The following is a 17,285-nucleotide window of genomic DNA, read 5'->3' as shown; positions in this document are numbered from 1 at the left end:
CTTGCGTAAAATGGCTATTTTTCTACTATATAAAAACTTGTCACATTTAAATGATTCCTGTTTGGAAAATGTTTTTAAAGGATTAAAGGTAACGCATAAATAAAATAAAAGTGTCAAATAAAACTCAAACGATCATTTACAAATAAGAACTCTATGCATAATTTATGTTGAGTTCTTCATTACTAAAGTTATGACTTCTCACTCTCTCTCACATCTCTTTCCAAGCTGGTATCTTTTCTTCCATAACTAAGAGTAATTGAATTTTTGATCCAATTTACTTTTGAAAGTTAAGATTGAATCTGTTTTCAGAAACCTGTCAGACAGTGAATTCCAGACCATAACAACTCCCTCCCTATTTGTTTCACCCCTCTGCTAGTGTTAACAGTGTCTCCTCTTGTCTCCAAACTGAGGGAAATATTTTGAATACAAATAATTTCTCCAGGACAGGTGAGGATGTGGTAGGAATATGGAATTATTGTAGGATTGGTATAAATGGGTGGTTGATGGTCGGCATAGACAAGGTGGGCAGAAGGGCCTGTTTCAGTGCTGTATTTCTATACTAAACTAAACTAAACTAAGGACAGAAACTGCAGGGGAGGTGGAACCTCCTGAATCTGGACAAGCGATGAACAAAAATCCCTCTGAATCCCCCAGAAGAAGAGAGGAAATAAATAGTCAGGAAGCAAAGGGAAACAAGTGACACGCTTTTGCAACATAAAAAACTGTTGGAGAAACATCCAGATTATGCCCAATTATTCAGCAAATTCTCCGGATGCAGACGTTGAGAATAAACACTTCATTCATGATATCATGGGGTGCACAACTTACCTAAAAGCGGTCCATTGCTATTCCACCGGACAACGGAAATCCACAACGGATATACAGTTACTCAGCCCATCCCGGCTGGACATAATCCAATCATAACGGTTATTGATTACATACATTACACATATTACCAATTACATTACTCATTAGGCATCATGTGGCTACGCGATCAGCTTGTGCAAGCCCCTGATCACCAATTGATGAGCTCAGGCCCTATCAATTATCCTTGAGTCTTCCAACTGTCACTTTTAATTGGGCCTGCATTGCTGAGGGTTTCGCACAGTCTGCAGTTGCACTGATAAGAGGGGCCCCCTTTGGTATCTGTGTCATGCTGTACCAAGCTCCAACTGTGAGCTAACTAATCTGTCCCACAATGCCTCGGTCAAATACTCCATTTTGTACCAATATGTAGCTATACCTTCAACTCATATATGAAAGAATATATGTATACGTATTCACTGGGATTATATTAATCTACTTACTCAAATAACAGTTATCGAAGCAAAAGCTCAGCAAACTTCTCCCACAAAATCTCTTTGTCAAAATGGTAAGATCATTATCGCCCGACATTATATAAAATGGAGGCGAAAAGTGGAAGATCATTCATACAATTTGTGTTTAATGGCCATTTTACAGCTTTGTAAAGCCTTGCAAGATTAAAGTAGTAAATGTTACAGTTTTTGTTCCCAATGATTACAGGCTAATGCATAAATACAGCAGCATCAAATGAATTTCAGCCAATCATTAACAAATATAACAGTATATATGGGTCAGAACTGTTGTGTGAAATGCCACGAGTTGCCAAAGGTCTCTTGGCTGCATCATTACCCTGGCTCTAGTTTTAGGCTTTGTCACATAGTTGAATTGAAAATCCGAATAAAAACTGCCTGTTTATATTGCAGTCAAAGAGGCCTATCAATCCAAATCTCTTTGGCAGAATGTCAAGGTAACTGCAGTGCGAAATGTTCAGTCATTTTCTGAACATTCTGTAAACTGGAAGTAAATAGTGAAAGACATTTAATGCAACTTGTGTTCAATGACGATAATTCAAACCGGCCCCTCCATGCTTTAAATTACAGCAGCTTTTATGCACTGTTAATGAGGTTTTGGTGGAGGAAGTGAGACAGACAGACACGCTTCTGTCTGGAAAGGTCCATTTTGGATGTGGCTGGAATGCCCTCCCTCCCACATTTCAATACACAGAGACTCACCTTCGACTGTCCCATACCTGGGAGGCAGTGTCCAGATAGAGGAAGCTGAAAACTGGTTGGATGAACTGCACTTTTGGTGAACTGGCTGTTTGAGTGACAGTCTCTGGGTTATATTAGCACAACATCAGCCACCATTCTTTCTTTCCATGCAGCTGGTCTGTGAAGGTGAGTTCCTATGTATGTCACTCTGTGCCCTGGTGAATTGCAAGCTGATTAAAATGTGTGTGTGTGTGTGTGCAAGTGTGTGAGAGAGTCCAGCCTGAATCCCTCCCTCTCTGTCCCAGTCCTGACCTTTTTCTCCAATTCCCACCACACTATCCCTGTCCAGGATTTTTTCCCATGGAGGAGCTGATGGAGGGAAGGTGTTAGAGTCCAACGATGGAGCACAGTCTGTGTGGGATGGTGAGTATCAAATATTTATTGAGTCTCTCTGCCTTTGTCCCTCCTTCTGACTCAATCTCTCTCCCAATCTCACTCTCTCTGTTTTTCTCTCTCCGTCTGTTTCTCCCTCTCTCTGTGTTTCTCTCTCACCGTTTTTTTTCTCTCTCTCTCTCAATATCTCTCTTTGTGTTTTCTCTTTCGTTGGGTTTTTTTTTCTCTCTCTCTCTCTCTCTGATTCTCTCAGTGTCTTTCACTCTCACTGGCTTTATGTCTGTCTCTCTGGTGCCTGCAATTTCTTTGTGTCTCCATTCATTCACTCCGTTTTTCGCCTCCTTTTTTCTTTATTTATCTTTTCTTTCCCTGTCATTTCTGTCTCTTGCTGTATTTTCTCTATTTCTCTGACTTTTTCTGTGTCTTCTATGTTTCTCTGACTTTTTCTTCCTTTTCTCTGACTATTTCCGCCTTTTCTGTCGTTTTCTGCCTTTTCAGTGTTTCATTGACTTTTTTCTGCGTTTTTCTTTTTCTCTGACATTTTCTGCCTTTTCTCTGTATCTCTGACTTTTTCTGACTTTTTCTCTATTTCTCTCCTTTTCCTTGGCTCTTTCTGTCTTCTCTCTGCGGCTTTTTTCCTCATTGTGGATCACCACCCGCAAAAAATATACCTCGGCAAAAAAACTTCTCCCCCCCTCAAAATATATCCCCCATCGCAAATTCCACCCCCCCCCCCCCCCACCCCAGAAATTGCTACTCGAACCCGACTGGAACCGACTATTCTGGTCGGGTCAGGTCCCACTTCCAGATTCAGCATTCCAGCTCGTGTCAGGCTGGTTCAGACACGCTCTAACATCATCTCAGGGAAGTGACTCTAAGGTTAATTTAAGTTTTTGGATTTTAAATGTGATTTTGTTACAGTTATATTAAGCTTGTGCAGGTAAGGAACAAATTGAAAAACAGAAAGTAGGTTGGGTTGAACGTGGAAAAATATGGAAAGACTCAGGTCGGGTCGGGCTCGAATGGGGTTCTGTTGGACTCGGGTCTGGTCTCATTTGCAGACCCGAGCAGGCTTTAGCGCAAATGTCCACACCAGCCGCCAACAACCCCACCCCGCAAAATTTCCCCGCCCCCGCAAATTTCCCCGTGAATAGACTGGAGAATCCCCCCTCTCGTTTTAAACCTGGAGAGAGAGAGAGAGAGAGAAGGATAGAGATGGAGACATACACAGAGAGAACTAGAGGTGAAGGGAGAGAATGCAGCAGCGATGTAGTAATTGGGATAGATCCCAGACAATGAGAGAGATGTAGAGACAGAAAATTGTCGAGGGGCAGAGATACAAAGATGCAGATTCAGAATAGAGAGGATTATCTCAGAGAGGAGGTTGGGAGATGCAGAGATAATCATGCAGGATAGGAGATGTTCAGCTGAGAGAGAGAAGTGGACAAAGAGACAGATATAGCTGCAGAGAGTCACAGAAATATAATGAAAAGGGAAACTTGTGAGATGCTAGAGAGAGGCAGAGATAGAAAGGATGTTGAGAGATACAGAGATAGGGATTTAAAGATGTGAAGAAACAGAGCTATAAACATGGAGGGAAGGGGCAGAGAACAAGTTGCAACAAGAGATGGAGTGTGGGAAATCTGTGGAATTACATTGACTGTTCTGGAGCAGCGCTTCCCAAACTATTTGCTTCAGAGGCCCCTCAAGCTTGTGGTAAAAAGTCCCCACTAAAATACAAAATCAAAATACTGTGGATGCTGGAAATCTGAAATAAAAGCCATTCTGCAAATCCTGAGCATTTCCAGCACTTTGTTTTGACATCAGCTCCGAAAACACAAGTTCTTATTTTCTGTATCTAAAAATGAATTAGACAATACCACATATATATATTTATTATTATTTTCCTCTCTGGTTAAAGATCCTGTCTGAGAATTCCTCGTGCCAAATATTGTCCCTCTGCATCATCAAAGCTTCAGCTTCCAAAAAAGATTCTTAGGAATAAGAGAAATAAAATTGATGAAAACAAAGCACAGCATTTGGAACATAAATAAAACACAGCAAGAGCGCAGGGCTGTTTCTCACACTCACTCACATAATACAATCTCTCAGTGACCCCCATTTTACAAACACATCCAGCGATACACAACCAAATATTGGTATGTGATTGGAGATGTGTGAGGGGGTGTAAGGAGCTGACTACATACCCGTTGTCCGGTTAATCCAGGTAACAGAGCCAGCTCCGAGCAGAACCATGACAAGGAGCTGCTTCCTGATGATCTTCATTTTTTTTCATTCCAGACCCCATTGTGGTCAACATTTCTGCAATTTAGAGACAGACGTTTGCAGCAATCAGCGCCATTCTGTTCCCAGATAATGTTAAATTCTCTCTTTAAACTGAGATGAATGTGCCAACACTTAAGCACTTGCCCAGCATTTAGAGTAACCAAATATCAAGACACCCTCATGGGTGGGAGATGTGGTTGGCTGGGGAGGGGGTGGGAATGGGTAGGGGTGTGGGGGGAGGAGTTCTCTACAGAGACTGGAAATTCAGATCTGACGAAGCACTGCAGACCCCCCAGGGCCTGTGTGTCTTTATGTTTACCCTGTTATTTCCAGCTGTCTCTCTCTCTCTCCCACTGTCCCTCCATTTCACTGTGGGTCTCTCTACATCTGTTTCTGCCGCATTGTAAAAACACGCAAACATTGGTGAACTCCAGCCCCTCTCCTGTGGAAGGATAGAGAGAGACTCCACATTCCGATCCCTGAAAATCTGAATTCAAATGCCCGCCGAGGTGTTACATTTCTCTGTCAAATTCAGCCCAAGCCTAAAACTCCAGCATTATTCGATAATGACAGCAAGGTTGGGCGGCGTAGTGGCACAGTGTTTAGCGCAGCAGCCTCACAGCTCCATTGAACCGGGTTTAATTCTGGGTGCTGCCTGTGTGGAATTTGCAAGTTCTCCCTGTGTTTGCGTGGGTTTTCGCCGGGTGCTCCGGTTTCCTCCCAGTCAGAGACTTGCAGCTTGATGAGCAAATTGGCTGTTATAAATTGCTCCTCATATGGGTAGGTGGTAAGGGAATATAAGAACAGGTGGGGATGTGGTAGGAATATGGGATTAGTGTAGGATTAGTATAAATGGGTGGTTGATGGTCAGCACAGATTCGGTGGGCCGAAGGGCCTGTTTCAGTGCTGTATCTCTAAATGAAAAACCTTCTCATTTTGGCCAGTTAACTGCTGATTCACAAAACATTTGACAAACAATGAATTATTTTCTAAAGTGGTCATCACTGTTGCAATGTAGGAAACACTGCATGCCATTCGTGCACAGCAAGATTCCACAAGCAGCAGTGTGATATCAGCCGGCTACCATTCCTCTTCCCCTCTGATTCCTTCCATATTTACCTCACTCTCCTGTACCTCTCTCACTGCTGTTATCCTCATTCAGAGAGAGAGAGAGAGGGATAGAGATGGAGACATGCACAGAGAGAACTAGAGGTGTGGAGAGAGAATGCAGTAGCGATGTAGATGTTGGGATAGATCCCAGACAATGAGAGAGAAGCTTGGGCGGCGTATTGGCGCAGAGGCATAGTGGAGAGAGAGAGACAGAAAAATCCACTCTCAGAACCTCACTCTCTATTCAAATGGCTGATACACTTTTCATTTAACCCTCAAATTCACGGCACTGCCCAAAACATCCAAAATGCGGGATTTATACCGGTTTCAAGCTCAAGACTTTAATTTCAAGTCTTCAGCAGAGTTTTACACACGGTGAATTCATTTCTAAAATGTAGTCACTGGTACAATGCAGGGAATTCTGCAGGCAAGCTATGCACAGCAAGATCCCACAGGCAGCAATGTGTTATTATGCTGATAATCTGATTATTGCTATTAGTCGAGGGATCCCCGAGAGAAAAACATTCCTGCAGTTTGAAGATCTCAAACACTCCTCTTCCTGTCTTTCTCATGCCCCAACCCACGCCCCCTCCTCGCCCACATCTGTTTCTTTTCCTCTCGATCTTGGGTTTAATCTTGATTGAAACGTCCTCTGAAGTATTTCTGCCGCCGTTTACAATAACCACATGTCACATTGTGGCACATATTGATCAATGGTTAAAATAGAGAAAGTGCAGGGGAAAGAAAAGCAGAGGAAGGTGGGGAGAAAACACAGAGAGATCCACACTCAGACCCTCAGTAAGCTGAATTTTTAAATTGTTGTTATGTCGGAAATGCTGCAGCACACTTGGTGTACAGCAAGATTCCACAAGTAGCAATGTGATAATAGACAAATTTCCCCCCAGTACCCAGAAAGGGCGAAACTCCCTCTTTAAATTTCTTCAGGAAATATTTCTTTTTCCACAATACTGTCCCAGGGTTTTTGTTTTTTGTAAATCTGACCTTGTGAAAGTGAGTGATTGAGAGGATTGACTCCATAGGCTAGGAGCTGGGCAGTAACTACACCTGGAGAATTCCAGATCCTGTGCCTCTTAAACGCCCCTCCCCACTTCCCCTCAATCTTTCAGAGAGGAGCATTACTGCAGTTTGACAATATAACAATGCTAGCCCCACTCAGAAGCTCTGCACTAAACCTGGGCAACAAAAACAGGCCCCAGTCAAAATGATCAATTCCCTTCACACTCACACCAAACCTCACAGACAGGGCTGGAAGGATCAAGTGGCAAATGGGACTCCCTCCTTCCTCATTCCCCCATCTGCTGCAAACCCCCTGCCCCTCCTCCTGGCGTGTATTCCCAATCTGGGGGCATCCCCTCAGTCCGCAGAAAGGGCTAAACTCACTCTTTCAACTAGGAACGAGCTGCTGATTGTGTCTCATCATTTCAAATAACGACATTGCTCTAAGTGGCATGTTTTTATTTATTAAACGTTTACGTGGAGAAGGCAAGTGTGAAACAGAGACTGAGAAGAGAAAGCATAGGGGGAGATTGAGACTCTGAAAAAAAATGTGATGACGGAGAGAAAGCTAACCTCTGAACTACAGTAAAATGAATTAGAATTGGCACCATACATCTTATTGTAAGCTTCATAGCATTGCCGAAAACACCAGCAAACTTCACATACAGGGCTGGAAGGAGCAAGTGGCAAATGGGACTCCCTCCTCGGGCTGCTCCTTTAGTCCCAGGCTTTCAACCTCCAGGACCTCAATCCAACAGGAAATAGTTAACCCGAAGCACCAAAATCCCAGGGCCCCAGAGAGGAAATTAGACCTTAGGTGAACAAATAGAAACCACTCACGTGGGCCAACTGGGTGCAGCCTGTGGACAAGGCCTCAGTCCATCCCCTCTGGAGGAAGTTACTGTCCAAGGATTCCTCGTCCCAGGCTTCCTCTTTTCAACTTCAAGATTGGGTGTTCAGAATTAAAATTCCTAAGGCAAGAGGGAGAGAGAGAATAAAAATAAGAAACTCTCGAAATACTCAGCAGGTCTGGCAGCGTGTATGGAGACAGAAGCAGAGTTAACGTATCAGTGCGGTGTCCCTCTTCAGAACTGGCAGAGATAAGAAATGTAAAAGATTTTAAGCAAGTAAAGCGGGGATGGGGCAAGAGATAACAAAAGGGAAGTTGTCGATAGGACAAGGTCACAGAATAGCTGACCAGAAGGTCATGGAGCAAAGGCAAACGGTATGTTAATGGTGTGCTGAAAGACAAAGCATTAGGACAGATAGGGTGTTATCTCTCTCCCTGTCTTTGTATCTCTCTATATATATATTCCTATTTCAATCTCCCCTCTGTCCCTCTCTCTTGTTCTCTCTGTCCATATTGTTTTTCCCTTATATTTCATCAATAATCTTGATTGAAATGAGCGATGAACTATTACTGTCTCTCCATTTAAACCAACAGCAAATCACACTGAAGTGTGTGTTTTTATCTATTAAATGTTTAAATAGAGAGACAGAGGGAAAGAAAGCTGGAGAGAGACAGAGAGAGAAATCTAAACTCAGAACCTCAATAAAATGATTTAAAATGATTTGGAAGCATTTGAAACTCAATGAATTAACTTTTAAGGTGGTCGTCAACATTGAGTTGCAATGTTGGAAACACTGCAGGACCATTTGTGCACAGCAAGATCCCATAAGCAACGGCGTGATGACAGCTAGCTCCCCCCTCCTCTCTGATTCGCTCCATGTTTCTCTCATTCGCCTGCGTCTCTCTCCCTCCTGTTACTCTCATTCTGAGAGAGAGGTGGAGAGAGAGAGACAGACAAACAGGGAAATCTACTCTCAGAAACTTACTCTCAATTGAAATGACTGTTGCACATTTCATTTAACACTCAACTTCACGGCACTGACTGAAACACCAGCATTGTCCGGGAATTATAACAAGCTTTGTTAAAATAAAGAAAATAAATAAACAGACACAACTGACGTGGGCCCACTGGCTGCAGCCTCCTGACAAGCCCTCAGCCTGTTCCCTCTTTTGGAAGCTGCTGGGCAAGGATTCCTCGCCCCAAAATTTCCCTCTTTTCATGTTCATGATGCAATTGTTCAATATACAGAAAATAATCCAGTAACAATGCCACAGTTACTGAAAAGAATACCATTAAAAATACAATTCAACTCCTGCAGGATGGAAAGATTAGACAATGAGGTGATTCCATCAGTAATGCTGGAAATGTACAGTTGGATGCGTAACGCACACAGTGAGAAATAATGCCGAGTACAGCAGGACTGTTAACACGGATTTGCACCATTAACAGCGGAGATACTGGCTTACCAGGAACTCCAATTGCTGCAAGTGCAGGATAGTAAATGCTTGCTATCTGAAGAATTACTGGATATCTCATTTCTGTGAGAAGCAGGGACTTCTGTGAGCCTGGAGTCCACAGCTCCAGCAGGCACTCGGAGCTGCTTCATTCCAATATGGCCTGATTTATACATGGGATAAGTCTCCACTGACACGGTTTTCCACTGATCATTGCTTTTAGTTACACTCACCTGAACAAACACATTACATCAACAGCTTTGACTCTGGTATAAATAATGTGGTGGATAAAACACAATCAGTTCAATGTCAATCAGATATTCATTGTAAGACCACTGTCGGAATAAAGCTGAAATCTGTACTCATACTGGACGGATGCTCCAATTATCAGTGGTGTCATTTACATTTTCCATATTGTTGCATTGTCCTTGTTCACTCCTTGTATTTCTATTGTAAATGTAACTGATCTGTCTGCATTGTACACTGAATACAGGGACAAAAGCAATAAAGTTTCACTCTGTTCGCTCCTTTTCCCAGTTAAAATGTGAACTTTGTGCCTCTGATTCAGAACAATGTTCACGGATACGGACCAGAAACGACTGTGGGTGATATTAGGGGACAGACCCTCTCCACGGCCAATGTGGGAGCAGTCACATAGTGATAATATCACTGGTCAAGCAATCCAGAGGCCCATCCGAATGGACTGGGGATAGGGGTTCAAATCCCACCATGACATATGTATAGAATGGAGGCAACACCTTCTCTACGTATAAACTGGAGTGAGCTCCCTCTCTGTGTAATGTGGAGGAAGCTGCCTCTCGACATATAAAGTGGAGGGAGCTCCCTCTACGCATAAAGTGGAGGGAGCTGCCTCTCTATGTATCAAATGGAGGCAGCTCCCTCTCTACGTATAAAGTGGAGGGAGCACCCTCTCTAGGTCTAAAGTGGAGTGAGCTTCCTCTCTCTCTCGAAAAAGTGGAGGGATCTCCCGCTCTATATATTAAGTGCAGAGAGCACCGACTCTATGTGTAAAATGGGGAGAGCACCATCTCTATGTACACAGTGGAGCGAGCTCCATCTCTAAGTGTAAAGTGGAGAGAGCTCCATTTCTACGTATAAGTTGGAGGGAGCACCCTCTCTACGTATAACATGGAGGGAACACCATTTGTATGTATAAAGTGGAGGACTCTCCCTCTCTGTGTATAAAGTGAAGGAAGAATCATCCCGATGTGTAAAGTGGAGGGAGCTCCCTCTCAATGTCTAAAGAGGAGGGAGCTCCCTCTCTATGTATAAAGTGGAGGTTTCACCCTCTCCATGTCTAAAGGGGAGGGAGCTCCCTCTCCATGTATAAAGTAGAGGAGCTTCCTCTCTCTGTATAAAGTGGAGGCAGCTTCCTCTCTGAGTACAAACAGGAGGGAGCTCCCTCTCTATGAGTAAAGTAGAGGGAGCTTCCTCTCTGAGTATAAAGTGGAGGGAGCTCCCCCTTTACGTATGAAGAGGAGGGATCTCCCGCTCTATGTATAAAGTGGAGGATGCTCCCTCTGTATGTATAAAGTGGAGGGAGCACCCGCTCTACGTATAAAGTGGAGGGATCTCCTGTTCTATGTGTAAATTGGAGGTGGCACTTTCTCTATGTATTAAGTGGAGGGAGCTCCGCCTCTATGTGTAAAGTGGAGAGAGCTCCATCTCTACATATAAAGTGGAATGAGCACCCTCTCTGCGTACAACATGGCGGGAGCACCATCTGTATGTGTAAAGTGGAGGATTCTCCCTCTCTACGTATGTGGTGGAGGGAACTCCCTCTCCATGTCTAAAGGGGAGGGAGCTCCCTCTCTATGTATAAAGTAGAGGAGCTTCCTCTCTCTGTTTAAAGTAGAGGGAGCTTCCTCTCTGAGTATAAAGTGGAGGGAGCTCCCCCTTTACGTATGAAGAGGAGGGATCTCCCGCTCTATGTATAAAGTGGAGGATGCTCCCTCTATATGTATAAAGTGGAGGGAGCACCCGCTCTACGTATAAAGTGGAGGGATCTCCTGTTCTGTGTGTAAATTGGAGGTGGCACTTTCTCTATGTATTAAGTGGAGGGAGCTCCGCCTCTATGTGTAAAGTGGAGAGAGCTCCATCTCTACGTATAAATTGGAATGAGCACCCTCTCTGCGTACAACATGGAGGGAGCACCATCTGTATGTGTAAAGTGGAGGATTCTCCCTCTCTACGTATGTGGTGGAGGGAACTCCCTCTCTATGTCTCAAGTGGAGGGAGTTCCCTCTCTATGTACAAAGTGGAGGGAGCTCCCTCTCCATGCATAAAGTGGAGGGAGCTCCCTCTCTATATATAAAATGGAGGGTTCACCCTCTACATGTATAAAGGGGAGGGAGCACCCTCTCTATGTATAAAGTGGAGCGAGTCCCTCTCTGTGTATCAAGTAGAGGGAGATCCCTCTCTCTGCATAAAGTGGAGGTAGCTGCCTATCTATTTGTAAAGTGGAGGAAGCTCCTTCTCTTTGTATAAAGTGTGGGCAGTAGCCTGTCCATGTACAAAGTGGAGGTCGTTCCCTCTCTACTTTTAAAGTGTTCGCAGCACCCTCTCTATGTATGAAGTGGAGAGATTTCGCCTTTGCTTATAAAGTGGAGGGATTTCCCACTCTGTGTAAATTCGAGGAAGAACCCACTCTCCGTATTAAGTGGAGGGAGCGCCGCCTCGATGTGTAAAGTGTAGAGAGCTCCATCTCTTCGCATAAAGTGGAGGGTTTTCCCTCTCCATGTATAAAGGGGAGGGAGCACCCTCTCTATGTATAAAGTGGAGCGAGTTCCTCTCTGAGTATCAAGTAGAGGGAGCTTCCTCTCTGCGAACAAAGTGAAGGGAGCTCCCTCTCTACGTTTAAAGTGTTCACAGCACCCACTCTATGTTTAAAGTGGAGGGGGCTCCCCCTTTACGTATCAGGATGAGGGATCTCCCTTTCTACGTGTAAAGTGGAGGCAGAACCCGATGTACATATGAAGTGGAGGGAGCTCCAACTCTATGTACAAAGTGAAGGGAGCTCCGCCTCTATGCGAAAAGTGTCGAGAGCTCCATCTCTCCGTATAAACTTGGAGGGAGCACCTACTTTGAGCATAACATGGAGGGAGCACCCTCTCTCTGCAAAAAGTGGAGGGAGCTCCCTCTCTACATACAAAGTGGAGGGAGCTGCCTCTCGACGTATAAAGTGAAGGGAGCTCCCTCTCTATGTATAAAGTGGAGGGATAACCCTCTCTATTTATAAAGGGGAGGGATCTGCCCCTCGACGTATAAAAGTGGAGTGATCACCTTCTCTGTGAATAAAGGGAAGTCTGCTCGCTCTCTGCGCATAAAGTGGAGGGATCTCCTGCTCTATGTGTAAAGTGGAGGGAGCTTCCTCTCTCTGTACAAAGTGGAGGGCACCACATCTCTATGTATTAAGTGGGGGAGCTTCCTCTCTCTGCATAAAGTGGAGGGAGCTCCCTCTCTCTGTATAAAGTGGAGCTAGCTGCCTATCTATTTGTAAAGTGGAGGAAGCTCCTTCTCTTTGTATAAAGTGTGGGCAGTAGCCTGTCCATGTACAAAGTGGAGGTCGTTCCCTCTCTACTTTTAAAGTGTTCGCAGCACCCTCTCTATGTATAAAGTGGAGGGATCTCTCTCTCTCTCTCTCTCTCTCTCTCTCTCTCTCTCTCTCTCTCTCTCTCTCTCTCTCTCTCTCTCTCTCTCTCTCTCTCTCTCTCTCTCTCTCTCTCTCTCTCTCTCTCTCTCTCTCTCTCTCTCTCTCTCTCCCCACAGAGAAAAAATGTCATTGACTTTGAAATGACTGTGTTTTATGCACCACATCATTTACATCAGAGTTAAAGCTGCTGATGTAATGTGTTTGTTCAGGTGAGTGTAAGCAATAGCAGTGATCAGGTATATAGCCGTGTCAGTGGAGACTTATCCCCTGTATAAATCAGGACCCATTGGAATGAATCAGCTCAGAGTGCCTGCTGGAGCTGTGGACTCCAGGCTATCAGAGGTCTCTGCTTCTCACAGAAATGGGATATCCAGTCTTGTATCAGATCTTATCCATTTACTATCCTGTACTTGCCGCAATTGGAGTTCCTGGTAAGCCAGTATCTCAGCTGTTAATAGTGTAAACCGATGTTTACTGTGCTGCTCTGCGAGGTATTCTTTCTCACTCTGTGTGTTGCACAGCCACCTGTTCTTTTCCAGCAATGTACTCATCAAATCTCCTCATTGTCTACAATTTCAGTCTTGCAGGATTTGCATTATTTTTGAATGGTGTTGTTTTAAGTAACCGTGGCATTGCTACTGAATTATTCTGCGTATTGAAGGTATTTGAAGCAGGTGTCTCAGTTAGTATCAAGAATCAGACCATCAGGAGCTTTTAACAGTTTCATAATGTGGATCTATTGGGTACTTGAATATTTTTATAAATGTTTATTTTCAGTGATTGATATTGAGACATCTCGCGGTTTGAGTGTTACAAGGGGACAGCACAATGTCCTCCATCCCCAATAACATAGCTCAGTTTAACTGGAATTGCAATGTAGTTCTTGGTTATCACTTATGTCAAATATTATTTCATTCTGTGTGTGTCTGACACTGCTTCAGAGGTCTGGTTTACTGAACTGAGTTTGCTGCTGACACTTTCACATCTCCTTCTCTGCTTCACCGTGGAGCCTTCTCTGTTACTGGACAACATTGTAAAGTAGAAAGTATTGATCTGATGTTTTATTGGTTTACACTCTATCAGTTGGGATCAACAGTCATTCCATTTATCTGTAGATTATCAGCTGAAGCGCTGACGTTGGTGTTTTATTAATTTAACAATGTCCCAGACACTGCCATCACCATCCCCGGGTACGTCCTGTCCCACCGGCAGGAAAGACCCAGCAGAGGTGGTGGCACAGTGGTATACAGTAGGGAGGGAGTTGCCCTGGGAGTCCTCAACATCGACTCCGGACCTCATGAAGTCCCATGGCATCAGGTTAAATATGGGCAAGGTAACCTCCTACTGATTATCAGCTACAGCACTCCCTCAGCTGAAGACTCAGTACTCCTCCATGTTGAACACCACTTGGAGGAAGCACTGAGGGTGGCAAGGGCACAAAATGTACTCTGGGTGGGGGACTTCAATGTCTATCACCATGCGTGGCTCGGTAGCACCACTACTGACAGAGCTGGCCGAGTCCTAAAGGACATGGTTGCTAGAATGGGTCTGCGGCAGGTGGTGGGGGAACCAACACGAGAGAGGAACATACTCGACCTCGGCCTCACCAATCTGCCTTCCGCGGATGCATCTGTCCATGAAAGTATTGGTCGGAGTGACCACCGCACAGTCCTTGTGCAGACGAAGTCCCACCTTCACATTGAGGATGCCGTCCATCGTGTTGTGTGGCACTATCACCGTTCTGAATCGGATAGATTTCGAACGGATCTAGTAATGCCAAACTGGGCATCCATGAGGCGCTGTGGGCCATCAGCAGCAGCAGAATTGTACTCAACCACAATCTGTAACTGCATGGCCCGGCATATCCCCCACTCTACCATTACCATCAAGCCAGGAGACCAACCCAGGTTCAATGAAGATTGCAGGAGGGCATACCAGGAGCAGCACCAAGCATACCTCAAAATGAGGTGTCAACCTGGTGAAGCTACAACCCAGGACTACTTGCATGCCAAACTGCGGAAGCAGCATGCGGGAGACAGAGCTAAGCGATCCCATAACCAATGGATCAGATCTAAGCTCTGCAGTCCTGCCACATCCAGCCATGAATGGTGGTGGACAATTAAACAACTAACTGGAGGAGGTGGCTCCACAAATATCCCCATCCTCAATGATGGGGGAGCCCAGCCCATCAGTGCGAAAGATAAGGCTGAAGCATTTGCAACAATCTTCAGCCAGAAGTGCCGAGTTGATGATCCATCTCGGCCTCCTCCTGTAGTCCCCAGCCTCACAGATGCCAAACTTCAGCCAATTCGATTCACTCCACGTGATATCAAGAAAGGACTGAAGGCACTGGATACTGCAAAAGCTACGGGCCCTGACAATATTCCGGCAATAGTACTGAAGACCTGTACTCCAGGACTTGCCGCGCCCCGAGCCAAGCTGTTCCAGTACAGCTACAACACTGGAATCTACCCTGCAATGTGGAAAATTGGCCAGGTATGTCCTGTACACAAAAAGCAGGACAAATCCAACCCGGCCAACTACCGCCCAATTAGCCTACTCTCAATCAACAGTCAAGTGATGGAAGGTGTCATCAACAGTGCCATCAAGCGGCTCTTGCTTAGCAGCAAACTGCTCAGTGATGCTCAGTTTGGGTTCCGCCAGGGCTACTCAGCTCCTCACCTCATTACAGCCTTGGTTCAAACATGGACAAAAGAGCTGAACTCAAGAGGTGAGGTGAGAGTGACTGCCCTTGACATCAAGGCAGCATTTGACCAAGTATGGCATCAAGGAGCCCGAGCAAAACTGAGGTAAATGGGAATCAGGGGGAAAACCCTCCGCTGGCTGGAGTCATACCTAGCACAAAGGAAGATGGTTGTGGTTGTTGGAGGTCAATCATCTGAGCTCCAGGGCATCACTGCAGGAATACCTCAGGGTAGTGTCCGAGGCCCAACCATCTTCAGCTGCTTCATCAATGACCTTCCTTCGATCATAAGGTCAGAAGTGGGGATGTTCGCTGATGATTGCACAATGTTCACCATTCGCAACTCCTCAGATCCTGAAGCAGTCTGTGTAGAAATGCAGCAAGACCTGGACAATATCCAGGCTTGGGCTGATAAGTGGCAAATAACATTCATGCAAGTGCCAGGCAATGACCATCTCCAACAAGAGAGAATCTAAACATCTCCCCTTGACATTCAACGGCATTATCAGCGCTGAATCCCCCACTATCAACATCCCAGGGGCTACCATTGACCAGAAACTGAACTGGAGTAACCATATAAATACCGTGGCTACAAGAGCAGGTCAGAGGCTAGGAATCCTGAGGCGAGTAACTCACCTCCTGACTCACCAAAGCCTGTCCACAATCTACAAGGCACAAGTCAGGAGTGTGATGGAATACTCTCCACTTGCCTGGATGGGTGCAGCTCCAACAGCACTCAAGAAGCTCGACACCATCCAGGACAAAGCAGCCCGCTTGATTCATACCCCATCTACAAACATTCACTCCCTTCACCACCGACGCACAGTGGCAGAAGTTTGTACCATCTACAAGATGCACTGTAGCAATGCACCAAGGCTCCTTCGACAGCACCTTCCAAACCCGCGACCTCCACCAACTGGAAGGACAAGGGCAGCAAATACATGGGAATACCACCACCTGCAAGCTCCCCTCCAAGTCACACATCATCCTGACTTGGAAGTATATCACTGTCGCTGGGTCAAAATCCTGGAACTCCCTTCCTAACAGCACTGTGGTTATACCTACCCCACATGACTGCAGCGGTTCAAGAAGGCAGCTCACCACCACCTTATCGAGGGCAATTAGGGATGGGCAATAAATGCTGGCCTGGCCAGCGACGCCCACATCCCGTGAATGAGTAAAAACAAAGAAAAAAATTAAACTATTCCACATTCTAAAGATGTCCTTTTTAATTCCAGGAGAAGGAATTTCTATGATTGTGAGGTTTGTCTGGAAGAAACGTTCGATCTTGTTCATTCCATGCATTGTAGATGAAGTGGAGCGTGCAGGTGAGCAGGTGAAGACTTGGGTGTTCTGTTGACACACAAAATTATTCACAGAGGTTTCATCGTTGAACAAACTGACTCTGAGAACAGAATCATTGACCGTGGGGCAGGTGAAAACAATGCAGGTGCAGAAAGTTAGGAATAAATCTTATGTGAGAAGCAGCATTCAGAAACAGTTTGCAGCGTTTGAGTACTCCGGAGAGATAGAGAACGAATAAAGGAGCAGGTAGAACGAAACCGAGGGAAAGAGAAGGAAAGAGAAAGAGAATGAAGCAGCAGTGTAAATTATTCGCTCTCATAAAGTGCTGGAATGTCCAGAACAATTAGTGAGAGAAACTGTGAGTTGAAGTTGTCTGCTGTCAGATTGTGTTCATTTTCCTGTTGGATTTGATCCTCTGTGTTGATTTCTATCAGATCCTCATTTTGTTTTGTCGGAAGTTCCTATTCCTTACTTAGT

This window comes from Heterodontus francisci, unplaced genomic scaffold (assembly GCF_036365525.1).
Source record: "Heterodontus francisci isolate sHetFra1 unplaced genomic scaffold, sHetFra1.hap1 HAP1_SCAFFOLD_316, whole genome shotgun sequence".
NCBI classification, from domain to species: domain Eukaryota; kingdom Metazoa; phylum Chordata; class Chondrichthyes; order Heterodontiformes; family Heterodontidae; genus Heterodontus; species Heterodontus francisci.
Note: the sequence above shows the minus strand (reverse complement) of the source record.